This window comes from Chiloscyllium punctatum, chromosome 10 (genome assembly GCF_047496795.1).
Source record: "Chiloscyllium punctatum isolate Juve2018m chromosome 10, sChiPun1.3, whole genome shotgun sequence".
Taxonomy (NCBI): Eukaryota; Metazoa; Chordata; class Chondrichthyes; order Orectolobiformes; family Hemiscylliidae; genus Chiloscyllium; species Chiloscyllium punctatum.
The window spans coordinates 73485080-73506399 of record NC_092748.1 but is presented as its reverse complement, the minus strand read 5'-3'; the positions used below and the strand labels follow the sequence as shown (position 1 = coordinate 73506399).

The 21320-nt window shown below is 39.3% G+C and overlaps 1 protein-coding gene and 1 non-coding gene across 4 annotated transcripts in view; one reads left to right on the top strand and one right to left on the bottom strand.

The window, feature by feature from the left end:
* Nucleotides 1-7836: 7836 nt before the first annotated feature.
* Nucleotides 7837-7946, bottom strand: LOC140482530 (U6 spliceosomal RNA). Its single transcript, XR_011961735.1, has one exon. It is a non-coding gene; the product is annotated as a U6 spliceosomal RNA (small nuclear RNA).
* Nucleotides 7947-10944: 2998 nt separating this feature from the next.
* csrnp3 (cysteine-serine-rich nuclear protein 3) overlaps nucleotides 10945-21320 on the top strand; it is a 232378-nt gene continuing 222002 nt past the window's right edge. For 2 of the 3 annotated variants that reach the window (XM_072579508.1, XM_072579509.1), the window contains exon 1: nucleotides 10945-11322. The gene's annotated coding sequence lies outside the window, so the exon portion shown is untranslated. The remainder of the gene's footprint in view (nucleotides 11323-21320) is intronic. The other variant, XM_072579507.1, reaches the window with a different exon arrangement.

Sequence of the window (21320 nt, the reverse complement as noted above, 5' to 3'; positions counted from 1 at the left end):
CTATAAATTTGACTCCCATATCACCCTCACCCATCTGACTTATGTGTCAATATGCAGATGAAAATCACCCATGATAATATTAGCATCCCTCTTGCATGCTGCAACTATTTCCCAGTTTATGTTTTATTCTGCAGTGTGGTAACTCTTTGGGGGCTTACAGACAATTCCCACCTGTGACTTCTTTCCTTTGTCATTTTTTATTACCATCCACAGTAACTCTTCGTCATTATTGATTACATCTGTATTGCTTATCACAAACTCATTAATATCTTCCTTTACTAGCAAACCAACCCTATTTCCTTTCCTTTTTGCCTCTTTGTCTGGAAAGTCAAATGACTATGAATAATGAATTCCCAGTCTTGGTTACCCTGTGGCCACGTCTCTATAACACCTATTAGGTCATATTCAGTTATTTTTATTGGTGCCGTAAAATCATGTGTCTTCTTACAAATGCTGTGTAAATTCAAATAGAGTGCCTCAAGCTTTGATGTTTTACCATTATTACTGTCTCTGGTTCTACTTTATTTGCTGCACTATTCTGTGTATATTTTCTACCCCTTCCTGTCACATTTTGATTATTGAAACAAACAAAGAAATTACTGGAAAATCTCAACAGGTCTGGTTGCATCTGAGGAGAGAGAAACAGAGTTCACATTTTGAGTCCAGTAACCCTTCACATGGTGATTAATGTTGACCTCTCCCTACTTTGTATCTCTGCGTTCTCATTTCCTTTTTGAACTTTCCTTTAAATAAACCTTTCTACCCCTACTAATTAGTTTAGAATCCTTTCTACAGCCCCAAGTGCACAATTCACTAGACCCCAGCATGCTTCTAATGAAATCGCTTATTAATCCTACCTCCTTATACATAACCACATCTAAAATAACCTGCTCCCATACAGGTTCTGCAACAAATGGCTCAAAGAAGAAATGGTTGACACACCCTATAAAACTTGTCCTAACAGACGAATCCTCTCACTCCCCAGGACAGTGCCAGAGCTCCATGAATTTCAATTCAGTCCTCACACCAAACTATGAGCTACACATTGGCCTGTCTAATCATATGGTCTCCATGCCAATTTGTACATGGATTGAGTAATAAACTAGAGATTATTACTTTTGTGGTTCTGGTTTATAATTTAAGCCTAACCTGTTTGTAATCCCTTATTGGAATCTCTTTCCTCATCTTACCTATGTAGTTGGTACCTACAAGCTACCTCCTCCTGCCTCCTGCCATCTGGCAGAAGATACCAGAGCATTCGGTCTCTCATGGCCAGACTGTGCACCAATTTCTTCCCTCAAGCCATCAGGCTCCTTAACACTGTATGATCAAACTCTTTTCCATCGAAAATTCTTTGCACAACTTTGAATTGCTGCTAGAACCATGTCTATTGATTATCATTCTTATATTACACTGTAATTTGCGTGTTTTGTACTTCTTATACAATTTTTGTTGTCCTTTGTATTAGAATTAGAATCCCTGCACAGTGGAAACAAGTCCTTCGGCCCAACAAGTCCAGACCGACCTTCTGAAGAGTAACCCAGCCAGATCCATTCCCCTACAATATATAACCCTGACTAATGCATCTAGCCTACACATCCCTGAACACTATGGGCAATTTAGCATAGCCAATTCACCCAACCTGCACATCTTTGGATTGTGGGAGGAAACCGGAGCACCCAGACGAAACCCATGAAGACACGGGGAGAATGTGCAAACTCCACACAGACTGTAACCCGAGGCTGGATTCGAACCTGGGTTCTTGATGCTGTGAGGCAGCAGTGCTAACCACTGAGCTACCATGCTGCCCCAAATGATCGTGTAGGATGAGGTGGCAGTAGATAAAGTGAATGCATTAGTATGATAGTGGTGAAAGATGGATTCAAATCATGATGGCGAGGTTTTTGGAGAAGTCACACTATTTTCTCACACACAGTCTGTCAATTTACTTATGGTCTGCAACACCTTCTGTCTATCTTATCCCCTTCTTCTCTTTTTCATCTCACCAAGTTTCCCTCACCAAGTTTACTTGCTTTCCATTTGCTGGAAGATTGAATGTGGAAGATTAAGGGGTTGCTCCACAAGTTGAAGGTGATATACTTTTGAATAACTTCTGTTTAAGCACACTTTCTTTGTCATGTTGAAGATCAAGAGGCATGGCAACAATGCCTCTATACCTGGGCCATGTATTCTTTGCCTTGGACATATGTAGAAATTGGCAAAAAAAAGCCACCAAGGACCCAGCAGAACACTTCCACCAGCTATGCCAGAACAGAGGTAATTTGAAAGTGCATCACCTGCAATTTATGGAGTGACTGCCTTCATTAGTATAGAGTCAAAACCATTTTTTTGGCTTTAAGCCTAATCTATGGTGAGTGATGCACAAATTCATGGCTTGAACCTGTGTTGGTCCAAGTAACCAGGACTACAGTTTGCCTGTCCTGTGGAGAAAGGGCTTGAGGTGGCAGGGCTAAGGAAATATGGGGAGGCTGTACTGGGACATCCTGCATGTGTCTTGAGGAGTTTCATGACGTGTACAGGGAACTGGATTAACTGCCCAAAAGTTGGACAGTCAATTGGAGTAAATAAAGCCTCCATCCTCCCTTATAGTCCATGGGGCATCAATATCTTACAGATGTTCATAATGCACCCCCACTGCCATGTGTGGAGGCCATAGTGAGCAATGCTAGTTATAGAAAAGAAATGGTACAAAGCATCCAGAGTGATGCTATAAAAAGTGCCACAACAGACCCAATAACTTGACTAGAACCAGCTGCTTCACAAGCAAAGATGTAGCTCCTTTAAATCAACCTGTCCAGAAATATTATGACATGGGAAGGCAATGGCTGGGTGGTATTAATCATTGGACTATTAATCAAGAGACCCAGGTAAAAATCTGGAGACTTTGGTTCAAATCCTGCCAATAGCAAATGGTGGAATTTAAATTTAATAAAAATCGTAAATTAAGAATCTCATGATGACCATGAACCATTGGCTATTGTTGGGGGGATATCCCATTTGATTCATTAACATCCTTTAAGAGATGGAACTACTATCCTTATCTGGTCCAGCATATACGTGGCTTGAGACCAACAGCAATGTGGTTGATGGTCAACTGCCCTTTGGGCAATTAGGGATGGGTAATAAATATTGGCCCATTCAGCAATGCCCACATCCTGTGAATGCCACACCTCCAGCGCAGATGTGATATGGGTCCAGACCCAAGATCCTCAGAAGTTAATTTCGAAGCTTATTGCTTAAGGTCAAAAAATATATTCAGCATTTGGAAATTATTTGGCATGTTCAAAATGAGAGAGAGAGAGAGAGAGAGAGATAGAAAGGATGGGAAAGCAAATCTTCCATAGTTGACATTGGATATTATTAAAAGGAATCTTAAACGATTTGAGCTTACAATGTTCATTCATTGATAAATCTATAATAGTGTTGCTACCCATGTGTGTGTGACTTACATCGCAAGTGTAATATATTATAAATCAAATTTTGATTGTGCAGTTTGATCAGAATATGAAAATAGCTCCTTTCCAGTGGTGCTAGCTGTTGCACATGGTTTATTCCAACCATGTTAAATCATTGTTGCAATAAAACTCTTCTAATCATTCATCAGGAACTGGTCCAACAGAAGTGCATTTAATACATGTAAACTGGTTTTTAAAAAATGAAATATTTTCAATTATCTCAAATGAATAACTTAAAGTGTCCATATTGGTAAAGGTAAAGGTTAGTTTGAGTCTACATTCTTGAATTATAAGTCCACACATATGCAAAGATACAACTAATACTATATGTCTAATTATTTACATATAAAAATATTAGAGTCGAAAAGTGTGGCTCCGGAAAAGCACAGCAGGTCAGGCAGCATTCAAAGAACAGGGAAATTGACGTTTCGGGCATAAGCCTTTCATCAGGAATGTCCTCGTTTTCTTCATATTAAAATATTAGCCATGGAATTTTTCAATCAATTGTTAATTATTTCCTAATGAACTCATTTTAAGTACGTCACAACTATTCTTTCTGCACCATGAATTTCACTACACATCAATGATTTGAAGCTTTCTAATAATTAACTTTAGGAAGTGTATTTAAAACACACTACCATAAAAAGCCTACATTTAAATCTGAGTTTACTTGGCAGTAGCAAATTACTTCAGTATTTCTATGTTGATTTAAAATAGATGATATTTTCGATATAACAAATACAAATTGCAATACAAAGAATTGTACAGCTTAATGTCAATGGAAAACAAATTTTGAAATACTAACACAAGAGTTACTTGAATCAGCTAATTTAAGGATCTATTGAGTGGTGATTGGCATTAAATCTGTAAACGAGAGGAATTACCTCCTGGTATTATCAGAAAAGAAAAATCCTGAAAAATCAAATTCTAGGTTGATTATTAAACAATCAGGTTGGAGAAACGGCAGGCAAAAAAGAAATTGCTTGGCTAACTCTTTTAAATTGTCAACTAGTTTGATTTGTATCTTGACAATGGGTTTATGCTACCTTTGAAGAATACTTATTAAAGGAAATAAATGTCAAGCAGCCAAACAAAGTAACACAGTGTCCTGCAAAAGTAAAGGAAATGTTGCAATTTTTTGGAGTTAGATCTGTAAGGCCAACTTGATCTTGAGAATGTACAAAGTATTGTGAGGAAACCTGCCAAAAATGTCAATCATGCCTTTTGGAGAGAAGTGGCATTAATCAGCAACATAAAACACTTCAACAACTGAATTTGAACAGTAAGATAATATATTAGCTATTCTCCCCTTTTCCCCTTGGACAGCTGAAGGCTCCACCTTCTAACAGGAACTGCTATAAAATGAAGCCTGAACAATACACATGTACATACTTGGATGAAGCTGTAAAACTCCTTAAACTCTTGTTGCAAATAATTGAGTTACAATATTTATTTCACACTGTATTCAGCTATTGCATAAAAAAGTCCAATTATGTCTTCAAACCACTAACATGTGGCAACATCTTTATTATAAAAGTATAAGATATAGAACATCACAGTACAGTACAGGTCCTTTTGGATGATTCATGGCATCCTAGAATCCCTACAGTGCAGAAGCAGACCATTCAGCCCATTTGTCCACACCAACCTCTGAAGAGCATCCCACCTGGCCGCACACCTCTACCCTGTCTCCGTAACTCTGCATTTCCTATGGCTAACCCACCGAACCTGCACACTATGGGAAATTTAACATCCCAATCCACCTGCATCTCTTTGGACTGTGGGAGGAAACTGAAGCAGCAGAAGGAAGCCCACACAGATATGGGGAGAATGTGTAAACTCCACACAGACAGTTACCTGAGTGTGGAATTGAACTGGGTCTCTGGCATGTGAGGCAGCAGTGTTAACCTCTGACTCACTATGTTGGCCCATCGAATCTGCTCTGCCATTCATTCATGGCTGAAATGCTTCTCAACCCCATTCCCTCACCCTCTCTCCATAACCCTTGATCCCTATATCAATTAAGTATGTATTGATCCCTGTCTTGGTTGCTTGACCTCCCCAGCCTTTTGTGTCAATGAGTTCTACAAATGCATCACCCTTTGGCCAACACTATATCACTTCTTGCTATGGTTTAGTTTAATTTCTTAACAAGGTAACCCTCTTCCATCTGCCTGATCTTTTGATAGGATGTGTTTCCTTGGATACTTAACTCCCCAGTTCTTATCACCTTGCAGCCATGTGATACCCACATGATACCTACTAATTTTAATCTGTGCTACAAGCTCATTTAGTTGATTTTGTATATTTAAATCCAATACCTTCAGTCCTGTATTGACTGCACTACTTCTCATAGTTGTCCCCTTATCTGCTGTACCGAATGTTAGATTCTTGACTCTTTCTATGCACTTTGTCTTATTACTTGTTCTGGAAACTTTAATCATCTCTGCTGAACCCTCTCCTCCTCACCTTCAACATGTTCCATAATTTTCCATGGAACTGAACTCCCACCACTATTTAGTTTAACAACCCCTCCACAACCCTAGTTATGGGATTTGCCAGGATTCTGGCCCTAGCAAGATTCAGGTGGAGCCCATCCAATAGAGCAGCTCCCTCCTTCCCCAGTACTGGTGCCAATGTCCCAATCTTTGCACCATACGTTTGCCTGTTTAATTATGTTGACCCTGTGCAAATTTGCTCATGGCTCAGGTAGTAATCCAAAGATTATTACCTTATTGGTTCTGCTTTTTAATGTAGCCCCCTAGCTGCTCAGATTCCCACAGCAGAAGCTCTTTCCTCTTTCTACCTATATTGTTGGTACCTTCATGGAGCACAACAACTGGATGCTTCCCCTCCTATTCCAAGTGCCTCAACAGTTGAGATGAGGTAACTTGAACCCTGGCACCAGGCAGGCAACACAACCTTCAGGTCTCTCAAACCTGCCCACAGAGAACAGTATTTACTCCCCTTACTGTACTATCCTCAATATCAACTATATTTCTCTGTTCTCTTAGGTTCTATAGTCAGTTTGCTCATTCTCCTTATAACCCCACTCTAAGTTACACAAGGAGCAATATTCTTAACCTTTTAGATAAACTCAAAGGCTGAAGCTTGCTCAGCACTACCTTTTGAATCCCTCCACCTGCCTCACTGGTTGTAACACCCGACTGACCCTAACCACTGACCAAATCTGAAGTACTTAAGCTAAGGGGTGTGACTCAAGATTAGAGTGGCGCTGAGAAAGCACAGTTGGTCAGACAGTAGCCGAGGAGCTTTTGCACGAAATGCCGATTTTTCCTGCTGCTCGGATGCTGCCTGACTTAACAAACAATCAAGGTATTTTCAATGTATAATTTCAGATACATCACACTGTAAACTTTTGCTATAAATTCTGTGTCTTACAGTTGTGTACTCCACTACCACCAGATGAAGAAGCTAGTGCTTCCAATTAAATCTGTTGGACTATAACCTGGTGTCATGTGATTTTTAACTCTGCCTAAGGGGTGTGACTGCCTCCTGAAACAAAGTGCTCAAGTAAGTCTCTCCCTCCCTGATTTTTTTATTTCAAAAATATACTTTATTCATAAAATTATTTGGGTCTCTATACAATTGGTCATGCCATACTTGTGCACACATTACATTGCTTTACATACAGACATCAAAATTTATTTTCCATTTATACAAGTCTGTACATTTACTATCCAGCTCTTCTGCTGAGGTGTCAGCAGGGCCCAAATGACTGGGTGGGCCCCCTGTTCTTCTTAGGCAGGCAGATGTTACACGGTGGTCTTTCCCCACTGTGTCTTGGCGGAAACTGCCCCAAACTTCAACGCATCCCTCAACACGTAGTCCTGGACCTTGGAATATGCCAGTCTGCAACACTCAGTCGGGGTCAACTCCTTCAGCTGGAAGATCAACAGGTTTTGGACTGCCCAAAGAGTGTCTTTCACCGAGCTGATGATCCTCCAGGCACAGTTGATGTTCGTCTTGGTGTGCGTCCCAGGGAACAGACCGTAGAGCATGGAGTCCCGCATCATGGCGCTGCTCAGGACGAACCACTGCATTCCTCTCCAGACTTCCTCTGTAGGCACATTCCAGAAGGAGGTGTGTGACAGTCTCGTCCCCCCCGCAGCCGCTTCAAGGGCAGCATGCGGTGCGGCAGAAAGTCTGGGCATGCATAAAGGATCTCACAGGCAGAGCTCTTCTCACCACCAGCCAAGCCATATGTTGGTGCTTGTTGGAAAGTTCTGGCAATGAGGCATTCTGCCAAATGACTTTGACAGTCTGCTTAGGGAACCACTCGATAGGATCCGCCCTCTCCTTTTCCCAAAGGGTCTCAAGGATACTATGCGCTGACCACAAAAATATGGAAAGCTTCACGAATTTGTATGTCATCCTTGCGCATGGGCCATACTGATCTTCTCTGTGTTGTTCCAATTTTAGTATATGTGTTGCCGAAGTGATGAACTCTGAGTGGGAGCTCCTCAAGCAACTACTATTTGCTCAAGATGTGGACACTATGAACCACAACCAACAAGCAGTTACAACACATGGCTGACCTGGCCTATTTTAATTACTTAGTTCTTAATTTGATTTTTAAAAAGTCTTTTAGTTTGTAGCCTTTAAGTATTTCCCATATTGACCTTCAATCTGCAAGTAATCTATAACAGTCAAATTAGCATGAATAACCAACCAATGAATCTGTGATGGTTTACCTGTGATGTCACTCTTATTAGAATAAAGAGGAGTTTGAGACATGACTGGAGTTGGTTCCACAAATGATGGGGTGCTTTTGCCAGCATTTGGCAACTTTTAAGTCTGATGTCTTAATGTATTGTGTATCAAGAAATCCTCTCCTTGGACAGATCCCAAATAACAAGCATGACAAGCAACCTGTCTGTGTGTCTGCCCAAAATAGCGTATGAATCTGGCAATATCGAGAGCAAATGGCTCTGGCCGAAATGCCAGTGTGGTTACAAGCATCCAGGCAAGGCATGGATGCTGCATGAGGCAGAATGCAAGCCAGCAGTCCTGGGATACAGTCTGCACATAAAATTTCCCTCCTGCAGCCTTTCAATATTGTTGCCATTGTGTCACACATTGCAAATCTGTTCTTCTTAAGCAGCCTGCAAAGGTATCATAGAGATGCCATAATGGTCACGAGGAGTTGGTAAGTGTCAAATGTTAATGTCCATAGATGAGGGGTATATACACTTGGTACCCTGAGGCACTGTTTGGTGCTGAGCAATGTGGAGACTCCTGATAAATATTGATGAGCTGGAGACACCAGGTACCCTGTGATGTTTATGTTAAGATTTTTTGATGTTGAGCTTTTTTGTGTATTTGATAAGATATCAAATGGAATATTAATAAAGCAGGCTGGGCACTAATGCGGCACTTAAGAGACTATAATCCCACCGAAATGGCAATTTGCCACCCAGTAAGAAATTTGTTTTATAGCTCATCAAAAGCATAAAAGCTGGAGCAAGATGTCAAGATAGGCCTCACTGGACTTCTTGTCTGGTTTTGCCAGAAATTTCACAACAGCCACGTGGCTCAGACTTCTATAAGATTCTGCCCTTGGTTTTCATCCCGCTTTCCTGCCAACCCTCACAAGTAAGGACCTCCCATTATTGGGTGGGATTGATTGATCTCTTCCAGTCAAATGGGCGGCACAGTGGCTCACTGGTTAGCACTGCTGCCTCACAGCACCAGGGACCCGGGGTTCAATTCCAGCCTTGGGCGACTATCTGTTTGCACATTCTCCCCGTGTCTGCGTGGGTTTCCTCTGGGTGCTCCGGTTTCCTCCCACAGTCCAAAGATGTGCAGGTCAGGTGAATTGGTCATGCGAAATTGCCCGTAGAGAGTTGGGTGCATTAGTTAGGGGGAATGGGTCTGGGTGGGTTACTCTTCGGACGGTCAGTGTAGATTAGTTGGACCAAAGGGCCTGTTTCCACACTGTAGGGAATCTAATCTAATCTAAAGTTAAATCATTGCACTCAATCTCTTCTCCATTTCCTTGGTGCCAAAATACTTTGAGACACAGATCTTAACAGCAGTTGCTCATACAGGAACACCCCCTTCACTGAAACCCTACTCATTTAGCCTAATTGTTTGCAATAAAACTTACTTAATACACTTCTTTCTCCCTACATACCAAATTCCACTTTGAACTTAATTTCACAAGTCCTCGTTCTGCCTTGACTCACTTGGTGTAAACTGACTGTGTGGCTTTTAAAAAAAACCTTTACATTAGAGGTTTTGATGAGTCACCAACTAGTTTCGCTTTCCGCTGCAAATGTTAGCATCAAAGAAACAAAAGGCTTTTAACTGATTCACATGTATCTGCCAGAACCAGGTAAGCCACTGTTTAACAAGGCATTTTGACATAGGTCTAGATTCTAGGCTAGACCCTGACTCTCAATCTAAAGTGAAACATAAGAAAGGCTTAATGTCCAAATCCCCACATTGTATCAAATTCCCCAAGTAATCAGGATCTCTTCTCAGGCATAGTCTGATCATGTGCCTCTTGTTGACCATGTGGGTTCAAACAATCCCTTCATTATATAGAAAGATTCTGATGCATCACCAGACATAGAAGATAAAATTCGTCATCATATCCAATATGCAAGCTCACTGGAAGGTCAACTGAGGAATAGAGTATTTGGAGGAGCAGGGTCTCAGACCCAACTCAATGTTCATGGTACTGGACAGCAGCTACTTCCACCCCCCTGCTTCAAGACACGGAAATCTTAAGCAAGCACCTCAAAGCATGGGATAATAACCATTCGGGGTACCTTCGCAGGATCTTTCAAATTCATTAGCTAAAGAGATATTCTAACAGCAGCATCCTTTCCCAAGTCAACATGTCGAGCATTACATTAATCACTCTTTCCCAGATCTGCTGGCTGGGACAGGTCCATTGCAGGCTGGGGTCCACACTCTCACAGCGACTGATTCGGATTTTGGTCACAAAAGAAAACGCTTTAGAGATGTTCACATCCTGAAAACAACCGCGAATGGGTCATTTATTAAAATAGCACTGACTGTCAGATTTAAAAAAATCTTCCCCAGAAATGACAACACTGTGGCAAAGTTTTGAAGGATAATATGTTCTGAGCTGCTGCATTAATCCATGAGAAAATCTTTTAAATTGTTCTTTTATGTGGCACCTGGCGGTGGCTCAAGTGTAACGTTTTTACAATATTATTTTAAGCAGAACTACAAATGTCACAGTCAGAGGGCTGGGGGGGGGGGATCGACAATAGGCACATAATAATCTCATTACAATGAAATGCATTGAAGCAAAGGGCTTTTGTGCTTTGGAGGCTTGTGTGGCTGTGTATGCAGTACCTCTTACTTTCTTGTCCTTTCCACAGCAGCCTGTGTGCCTTAGCAACAAAAGCAAACTGCACATGTAGACTAGATAAATGACTCCCGTATAGTTGAGTGGACGCGTGTATGATTGGGCTAGGCAAGTCACGTTACATCGTGTTGCCATTCTGCCGGTGCAGAGCTGTTCCATTGTTTGGATTGAGAGACGGAAGATCTTTCCCCGTTTCCAGCTGGGGCTGTTATTGTGTGTCAGTTTTTGCTGTGTTGTTTCATTGTGCCTCTTCATGTGGGCAGTAGGAAGTCCGGCAGGACAACGAACTAAAAATGCAACTGTCACTCTTTGCAAATTAATGCATCTGCACAAAAATAATTGAAAAGGCAAAGATCGGGAGAACAGCGAGCTCTGATCAGCAGCCAGGAAGCCTCGGGCTTGCTTGTACGACGAGACCAAGCCCCCATTCAACATCTGATCCTCGGGATTTTCAGTAAGGGGGAAATAATAATATAAAAAGTAGGTAATGGGAATTCAAGCTTCAATACTTTCATATGCTGTAAGCATATGCCAAGACTCCGGGTTGCTGTCGTTTGATTGCTTAGTAAAATAGGCTGTTTGTCCCAGTTAGGGCTGCGTATTGCTGGTGACTCTTGGGCGGTTTGTCAGACTAACCATCTGGCGTTAATGAAAGTAACCATTGAAACTCACTGGGTTGGATTGGCGAATGTGTCGAACTGCTGTGAAGGAGAAACAATAATTCACCAAGTGATAATTGATTGAGTCAAATTAGCATTTTTTATCAGCAATTTGCTCAACTCACTTTTTACAATTTAAGAAATAGCGACGTTACATGGTATAAATCAAACTGGGTGAAAGTTAGATTCAAGAAATAATTCACCCTCGGTACATTTCCCCACAGCTTTTAAATGTGTGTAGTTCTTTTGCGTCATTTAGGCCTCATTAAAATTGTATTATCGCGACAAAACTACATGAGTTTAATGATTTGGAGATGCCGGTGTTGGACTGGTGTGTATAAAGTTAAAAATCACACAACACCAGGTTATAAAAAAATGTTTTTTTTGAAAGAAAGAGTAATGATTGCTATGTGTCCTTTTGAAAGCCTCCGGATCGAAAGATATTTAAGCCCTGTTTAAAGGTGTGTTGCTTGGTTCGTGTGTTGTGCTTTCTGAATTTAGGTGCTTAACTGATAAAGTCGGCATCAGCTTGATCCACCGTCTGATTCTTGCACTGTGCTTTCTTCCGTTGCTGTAGGCAATTTTAATCACACCCTGCAGATTTTCCTCTCTGCTCCACCCCACTAACCAGCAAAGTTTTTTTTTGAAAAGGCTCTTTGATATTTACATTCACTGTTCAAAACTATTTTTTAAAAAACACTAAAATTGCAATAATTTAGCTAACCGTTAAGACTATTTAATTGGTAGAATTGTTTTAAATTTGAGATCGTGTTCAATGAATAATTATAGGGGCAACAGAACATCCTGACTGCATACTGAACTGATGAGTGATGGTCTGAATAAATCAGTCGCAACTTTTACGAAATGGTTTTAACAATTTTATAGTTTTTAAAAAAAACTTAAAGGCGATAATTATATCTTTTCAAATACATCCGTAACATAAGCCAACTGGTAAAGCGGGTGGCGGGGAGTCTTTTTTTTTTGCTGCTTGTTTTAGAATTATGAAACGACAAAAAGTGAAGTTATGAGCTTATTTCTTTACACCACTAGCTGAAGAGAAGAAACATTATTGCTTTGGTAATATTTAGAGGCCGTCGTGGACTCTTTGATTTTACGCCAGCGCTGTTTGTCAAGTAACAATGCACTTCAGATACACTTACTTGTCATCTGAGGCGAGCCAGATCGAGCCAATTAGCTTGATTAGAAAGTGTGAAATGTATCTGAGGTTTCAGCGTCTAAATCTCGGATATTTTGTTTCCAAAGGTATTTTGACCATTTTTTGATTCCGGCCTATATTATAGTTGTTCGTGCTATAATTCTTTCACTTTCCATGCAGTGCTTTATTTGTGTTGACAAAGAGTTTTCATTTTTTTTTGCAATAGAATCAAAATGCAATATTTTAAATTTATTTCCAGACTCTTGGTGAAGATGCAATAGAGTTGTTTGAGTGCAGAAGGCTAACATGTTTTGTGGGATTTAATTGCTTTAATGTAGCTTTTTTTCTTGGTGTTTTCCCTTTACTTCTTGGAGATCAGAGACTTACCAAGCAGAGAATCTGAAGGCAAAAACCTTCATCTATTTATCAACTCTCATTTAAAAAAAAAACTTGTATTGTTCTTGTTAATATTCAAACAAGAGGTTAGGTAAATTCTTGATAATAGGTTGGACGGTTCGGTGGGTATGTGGAAATGTGGAGTATTCGGATCTTACTGAATAGAAGACCAGGCTTAAGGGACTGAATGGCCTAACCCTACACCTCATTTGTATATTCTTATGTAATTGCCAAGCTTTCTGTTTCAAAACTTTTGGAACACTATTTGCCGGTGATGTTTGTATCAAGGTATTTGGTATTTTGTTCATTGTTAAATTGAGAAATTTAATTTACACATAATGTACCACTAGCTATAATAGGTAAATTGAATAAGCTGCACCTAATCTTATAGTGTAAGAATGGATGGAGACTGCAACTCTATGTGCTTGAAAATTTAGAGCTGTAGGTAAACTGTTACAAGTTTATGAAGGACAACATCACAACAAATGCAGTGCTTTTCCATAGAAGATCACACATTATAGTTACAGCAAACAGAACAACAACAGGATACCACTTGTCCTCATCTTCCATCCCATTTGCCTCTACATTCAAAGGATCATTCTTTGCTATTTCTGCAGTCTCCAGCAGGATGCTAACATCAAACACATCTTCCTTGTCATTATTTTGCAGGGACCCTTCTGTGACATGCTGGTCCACTCCTAACACTTCTCCACCCAATCACCTATAGACACACAGACAGCAGCTTCCCATGCAATTGGCAGTGGTACCACTCGCTCTTTCACCACCTTGTTCTTCACTGTCCAGGATTCCAAACACACCTTTCAGATGAAGTAGAGGTTTAATTGCTTTCAAGTAAGTTTACTGTACACGAGCTGGATGACTGCTTTGCAGAACACATTGACCTTCCAACTGATTGCCGTTTCAATACACCATCTTGCGATCATGCTAACAATTTTGTCTTCGGCCTGCTGCAGTGATCCAGTGAAACTCAGCCTGAGGTGAAGAAAAAGCATCTCATTTTTCACTTTGGCATTTACAGCCTTCAGGCTTAACTTTGAATTCATTGATTATTGGAGAATGAACACTGTCCTCCATTTTTACTGCACCCAGTTCTTCACTCCTTGGTTGCATGGGTTTGTTCCTGACAAACATTCTCTTCCTCACAACAATAGAAAATTTCATGTGCTATAATTTTCAGTTACAAGTTACCCAAAATATAGGGTCAACAATGAAAATGATCATTCAAGTCAGCTTCACTTTGTTCCTGACAAAACCAATGTATTTTTCACTATTCACAGTAACCTTTAACACCTATTTTGCATCTGTATCTTTCCTCTACTACCATTAGCACATCCTTGCCTTTTCCTCTGAGTCCTCCCATCCTCTTCATCAACAGCACAAAAAACATAATTTTCCAGCTCCTTTTATCCTGAATAACCATCCTACCCCAGTCAAATGTTAATGCTCTTTCTCTCTAGGTAGATGTTGCTAAACCTGTAGCATTTCTCCAACATCTGCACACTTTGCTTTTGTTACAACCAAACTTTCAAGATCTTTTCTTTGTTAAGTCTTCTAATTCTATTTTACTCCTATCCATTTTTATCTTGATGTGAATTTCATTACACTTACGAACTCAACTTCAATATGAACCATAAGACATAGGTGCAGAAGTAAGATGTTCAGCCATTGAGTATGCTGTACCATTCAATTCGATTGCTGCTGATCTGATAATCCTCAACTTTCCTGCCTTTTCCCCATAACCCTTGCTTCCCTGATTGAAAATGTCTCCCATCCGTGAGGGTACTGCCCTCTGCAGTTTTTTAAAAAAAGATTCAGCACCCTCTGAGAGACTATTTTCCTCCTGGTCTGTCTTAACTGAGTGATACTTTACTCTTAAGTTTATGCCATTTTGTCCTAGACTCTTTCACGAGGGGAAGCAACCTTTCTTCTTCTACCCTGTCAAGCCACCTAAGAATCTTGTGTTTCAATAACGTCTTTTCTCAGTCTTCTAAAATCCAATGAGTACAGGACCGGCATACTCGAATTCCCCTTATGAGAAAATCTCTACACACAGGATGTCAATCTACTGAACCTTTTCTGAACTGTTTCCAATGCCAGTGTATCTTTGCTTTTTTGGATAAAGGGACTAAAACTGTTCCGTATTCCAGCTATGGTCTAAGTAATGGTTTGTATAATTTTAGCTATTAGAATTTGAAATAGAGGCCAGCAATCCTGTTGCATGCCTTACGACTCACTGAAATTGCATGCTAGGTTTTTGTGATTTGTGTACAAGGACTCACATATCACTTATGTAGCTTTTTGCAGTCTATCCCCATTAAATAATATTCAGCTATTCTCTCTTCCTGGCAACATGCATAACTTCACTTTTCCCACAGTGTATTCCATCTGCAAATTTTTTGCCTACTTACCTAACCTGTCTATATCCCTCTGCACACTCTTTGTCACCCTCTTGCTCACTGTTCCTTGCATTTTTGTAACATAGTGACAGTACTTTCACTTCTCTCATCCAAGTTGGACCATCTCTTATGACAAAGGGAAACTTCTAAATTGCTTTATATCTTACTGTCTTGGAACCAGCCTTTACCAACAAGATTCAAACTATCTAAGCATTTTACATTTCAGAACTAATGTAACTTGCTAGTGTGTAAGTTAAGCACATGATATAATGTGCTGTATTATAGTGAAGTATGGATTGGTTTGTCTTCAAGTACAAGTGAATTTGTGAGACAGTTCAGTATTAAATAAGTAGGCTGGAATAATTTTGGTTGGGCTCTTTTGACCCTATGAATATTGACATTATCAGTAAATTCTGCAAGTATTTTTGCTTTGTTTTAAATTCTAAGTGGATTCTTGTCAAAAGCTTAAAGGAGCATTTGCCACCATTATACCTTTTCTGGTAAGGAAATGACATAGACTGTTTATCCATCATTCCTCTTCATTACCTATTACATGACAGTTTTGCTCCCTATCTCATGAAAGCTGAGGCATTAATCACTTCTCAGTGATGTTCCCATACCCTGGCATTTGCAAAAGTAAATGTTGAATATTTGACCTTGTGTCTTTCATTTCATGGCTGTTCATTACAGTGTCTTAGGTTGCTAGTTCTGCACAGCTGACAATATAGTATAGAGAGGTCAAGTATATTTAAAAAGAATAGCAGAAGGCCAATATCTTGACTAGTCAGAAAATTATTTACCTGCTTATGAAAATGGCTGAATGGCTTTGTACAGGGGGGATAATATGCATGTACTCGAATTTATTTCAGCAGGGATTTGTACTGGGCACATTTGCTGTTCTTATGGCTGGATGGTTGAGGACAACTACTAGAAGTGGATCCAAGAAGTATGGAACAACATTCAATTTATATGTACAGTTTGAATTAATGAAATATCAATAGCAAAACCTTAAGAATTACTCTGATCATCATCTGGATGTGTGAAATTAATGGCAAGTAACCAGGTCTTTGCTCCCAAGGTAGATGCGCAAAGCATAGTTGGGAATCCTTCTGCCTTGGGGAAATAGCTCTGAGTCAGGTTATTTTGTTGAAAGATCGGAGTGCACATTGCTGCCGACAGGAATTGAATACACAACACCCACCTCCTGGCATTTATGATCATTTTGGAAGCAGTAATAAAAAAAAGACAAGAAAAAAGGTGTTGTAAAAGTACTAAACTGTTTTTAACTTTCAACTTCAGTGTGCAGCAGGCTGTATTTTTCCATCAATGTTTAAAGAGAAAGGTATTTAAATAACATGTTCAGGCTTTGAATATTGTCAAATACGGTATCCATAGATTGGAATAATTGGATGTTGGAAGGCAAAATAAAATTCACTATAGTGAAAAATGTCACGTCTTTAACAGGAACATTGTTAATGAGTTGTAGACATATTGAATTAACTTGATTCTAGTATTTTCAACAATTGATTGCTAAAATAAGAAATATTGAATGCACTTGATAGTAGTGAGAATAATTACATGTGGAATGATGGTGCGTAGGTCACGAATGATGATGATAAATATGAAGAAGGTTCATACAATAATGTGCAACCTTGTGATTGGAAAAAATTTTCAGCAATTCAGATGATATGCTGAAGGATTTTCACATGTAGGGTAGTGATTAATTTTGTACTTGTATTTCATTAGTTCAAATGGTATGTTTAATTTGAATGTTGTATAATAAATATTAATTAATATGAACTATTTAGTGATATTGGTTTTTATTTTTTTTCCATTGTATTGGCCTTGCTAGAATGTCATTTAGGCTCAAATTAGGCATATCCATTATCTCCTCAAAAAATAGGCCAGAAATTAGAACCAAATCTTTCAGAAATGATGTTCAGAATCACTGCATATGAATAATGATGTAACTTTGAAACTCTCTCTTCTGCAAATGGCAATTGTTGCTTGATCGGTAGTTGATTTTAAATTGGAGATTGGTATATTACTTACTAACTACAGACAGTATATGTAGCAAAGTAGGTCATAAATGAACCATGATCTAATTGAATATAGGAACAGCTGAGATGACTAAAGCTAACATGCTTTGCTTTGATCCAAGATCTAGGCTATTTCAGAGAGTCATACAGTGCAGAAAAGGTCCTTCAAGCCCATCAAGTTTACACCAACAACAACTACCACTAAAGGTGCACTAATCCCAATTTCCTGCATTTGTCTCATATCATTGAACGTTATAACATTTGAAGTGTACATCCAATTTTTCTTTGACAAGGTTGCAAGCTTTCTAACCTCCTCAACCTTTTCAAGCAGTGCATTCCAGATTCCCCCCACCTGTTGAATGAAAGAAGTATTTCCTAAATCTCCCCTGAATCTCCTGCCCCTTACCCTCAAGCTATGCTGTCTCATGATTGACCGCTCAACCAAGGAGAACAGCTGCTCTCTCTTCACCTTGTCCATACCCCTCAATCTTATGCACCTCAATCATGTAGCTGCTTAGTCTCCTCTGCTGTAGAGAAAACAATCTAAACCTATCTATTCTCTTCTTTTATAGTTCACTTTCTCTATCTCAGGCAACATCCTGGTGAACCTCCCCTCTACCACCTCTAGTGCTATCACAATCCCATTGTAGTGAGGTGACCAGAACTGCGGACATTGCTGTGGACTGACCAGCATTCTGTACAAATCCAACATTACCTCCTTGCTCCTCTTATACCCTACACCACGAGTGATGAAAGCAACTGTTTGATACACCTTCTCAACTATCGTATTCATGTGCTCTGCTGACTTTAGGGAGTAATTATCCCAAGGTCCTCTGTTCCTGTAAGCTACCCTGTGCCCTGCCATTCATTAAGTACTCCCTCATCTTGTTTCTTCTTCTAATGTGCATCACCTTGCACTTATTTGAGTACCATCTGTCACTGGTCTGCCTATCTGACCAACGCATGTATATTTTCCTACATCTTCGCTATTACCACTCTACAAATCTTGGTGTCATCTGCAATTCTGCTTAGAAATCTCCCCACATTTTGATCTACATCATTTATGTATATAACAAACAATAAATGTCGCATTACTGATCCTTTGTGGTATACTGCTGGACACCAGCCTCCAGTCATTCAAACAGCCATCTACCACTACCCTTGTGTCCTATTACAGATCAGTTTCTCATCCATCTCACCAACTTTCCCTGAATTTCATGTGCTTTTCTCCTTCTCAATCAGTCTCCCATATGGAACCTTGTCAAAAGCTTTGCTAGAATCCATATAAACTGCATCAGCTGAACTTCCCTCATCCGTGCACTTTATCACATTTCCAAAAAATTATAACAAATTTGTTAAGCATGATCTCCCTCTGACAAAGTGATGCTAACCATCCCTATTTAACCCATGCCTTTCCAAATGGGTATTAATTCACTTCTTCACAATTTTCTCCAGTAGTTACCTATCACTAATGTCTGACGGACTGGCCTGTAATTTCCTGATACATCTCTACCACTTCTCTTCCAAGGTGGGGCCACATTAGCTGACCTCCAGTCCTCTAGCACTTCCCCTGTGGCCAGACAGGAATTAAAAACTTGTCAGATTAAAATTTTGTGTCAGTTCATGATATAAAATTTTACATTGATGCTCCACTATAGTGCAGCACTCTCTCTGCATTATCAGAGGTGCTGCCTTACAATTATGATATTAAACCAAGATCCATCTGTCCTCTTAAATGAATGCAAAATATACCATAATACATTTTTCTCCCTCTTGGAAAGTCATACTATCTCCAGCATCCTAGCCAATGGTTATCCCTCAGTCAAGATCAATAACTTAGATGAACTGATCATTGTTGTTGTGTGAACATTTGTTGCTGTATTTCCTATGTTACAAAACTGATTATCCTTTAATAGTACTTAAAGTCTATAAATGAATTTTAGAGTTGTCTAAAGTTGTTACAGACACTACATATAAAATTAAATCTTTCCCTTTTTTTTGATCCATGTTTCTATTGTTGTAAAGGTATATAACTTATATGGGAATTTAGATTTTTAATGTAGAAGTGAAATAGAGTTGGGTTTCAGTTCTGTGAAGATAATCTTTAAGGGGTCAGAAATTAGTTTGGAATAGTGAAGTAAAAATATAACTTCCAAGGAGGCATGTGAGTTAAATCCCAAGCACAGTATCTATGATGGTAGTTGATGTATTTACCAAGTGTAATCTTTATAACATATAGAGAAAACAAACTTGAGAGCTACCAGTTTTGAGTTCAGTGTCAGGTTTCACTTCATGATACAGTTGGAGTCTCGCAGAAGGGTTTTAATTTGTGAAGTCTCCAAGCTGTGAAGTTTGTGGAGAAGTTTTAAAGCTGTGAGAATTGACATGGGATTAAGCTATTGGAGCTGGAAAGAATTCTCTTGACCATCAAAACTGGAAATAGTTAGTTAAGTAAAAAGTAGCATTAAAATAGGTGGGTTGCTTCACTGAGATTGAGTATCTGGAAATAATATGAAAAGGTTGAATTGTTGTTTTTGCTTATGACTTGTATATAGCTTTTTTTCGTAATAAACTTTTGTTAAAGTGTCTTATGTTTAGTTAGTCACTAAACATAAAGTGTTTATGTTTAGTAACTAACCATGGTAGCGAAAAATAAACTTTTGAGCCCAAGCTAGGTTTCACTCTGGGATCTGACTTGTCCAGTATTACCATCAACTGGGATCAAAACATGAAACCTTGCAGTAGTCAAATAAAGTTCGGAGAGAAGAAACAAATCGTGTAAACCTACAGAAAGGAAATCATAGAAGGAAATCTTCTAGACTCTGTTTTCACTGATTCCCTTATGTGTTAGAAACCAGAGCGCGCACGGTCCATAAAATGTGATTTTTGCCTCAGCTAAGAACAAGTTCAGCTCTGTTTTTGAAGGTATGGAAGGATCTTTGAAAAAGACTATATTATTTAGATAACTAAACCGGATTGTGGAGATTTTAAGGAATATCTTGAAATGGTGACATATGGCAAGGTTTAGAGAGTCACAGTACAACATCTCTGGTTCAGGTGGGTGAAACTGAGTGCAAGAGGCCACATTTTCTGCAATGGATTACTGCTGGCGAGTTATAGCATTGATGAATGTTTGCAACAATAGGGAGGGATGCGAACATGGAGTTCAATGTGAAGTTTGAAAATTTTATGATTGATTTTAGCAAGGTTTATCAGCAAGACGGCAGTGAATACAGGGTGATGTAGACAGCAGTATTTTGTATGTTGGAATTTAATGGGGAATGGAAGACAGTAGATGGACCAGGAATGTATTGGAATTGTTGTGACTGGAGGTAATAAAAATAGAGAGACACAGAGAACCAGTCAATTTAAAAGAAGATAGTCTTGGTGATGGAGAGGCTATCCAGTCAGAAGCTCTGGTTAGGATCAAGTAAGATACTGGGTTTTTTATATATAAAAGCTTTTATTAAGTAATAATGTGTAATATGACTAATGTTATAAGGGGCCTTTTCATACTTGTTTGAGTGTTTACACAACATATGTACAGACATGTGTCAGTGAGCAGTCTGGGTCTGTTAAAGCTTCAGTGCCAAATTCAAATGCAGATGTCATTGTGGGACTTTTCACATTTAGAAGGTGATGGCAGAAGTGTTTCCCTTAATGCTGAGAGTATCAAATGTTTGTCATTTTGTATTGTCTGTTACCATTAACCTCTTTCTAGTAAATATACTGCTGTTTGCCCATCCCACTATTATGTACAGGATTTAGGCTGTGTGAAGCTTGATTAGCTGTAAAGGCTGCTCCAACAGAT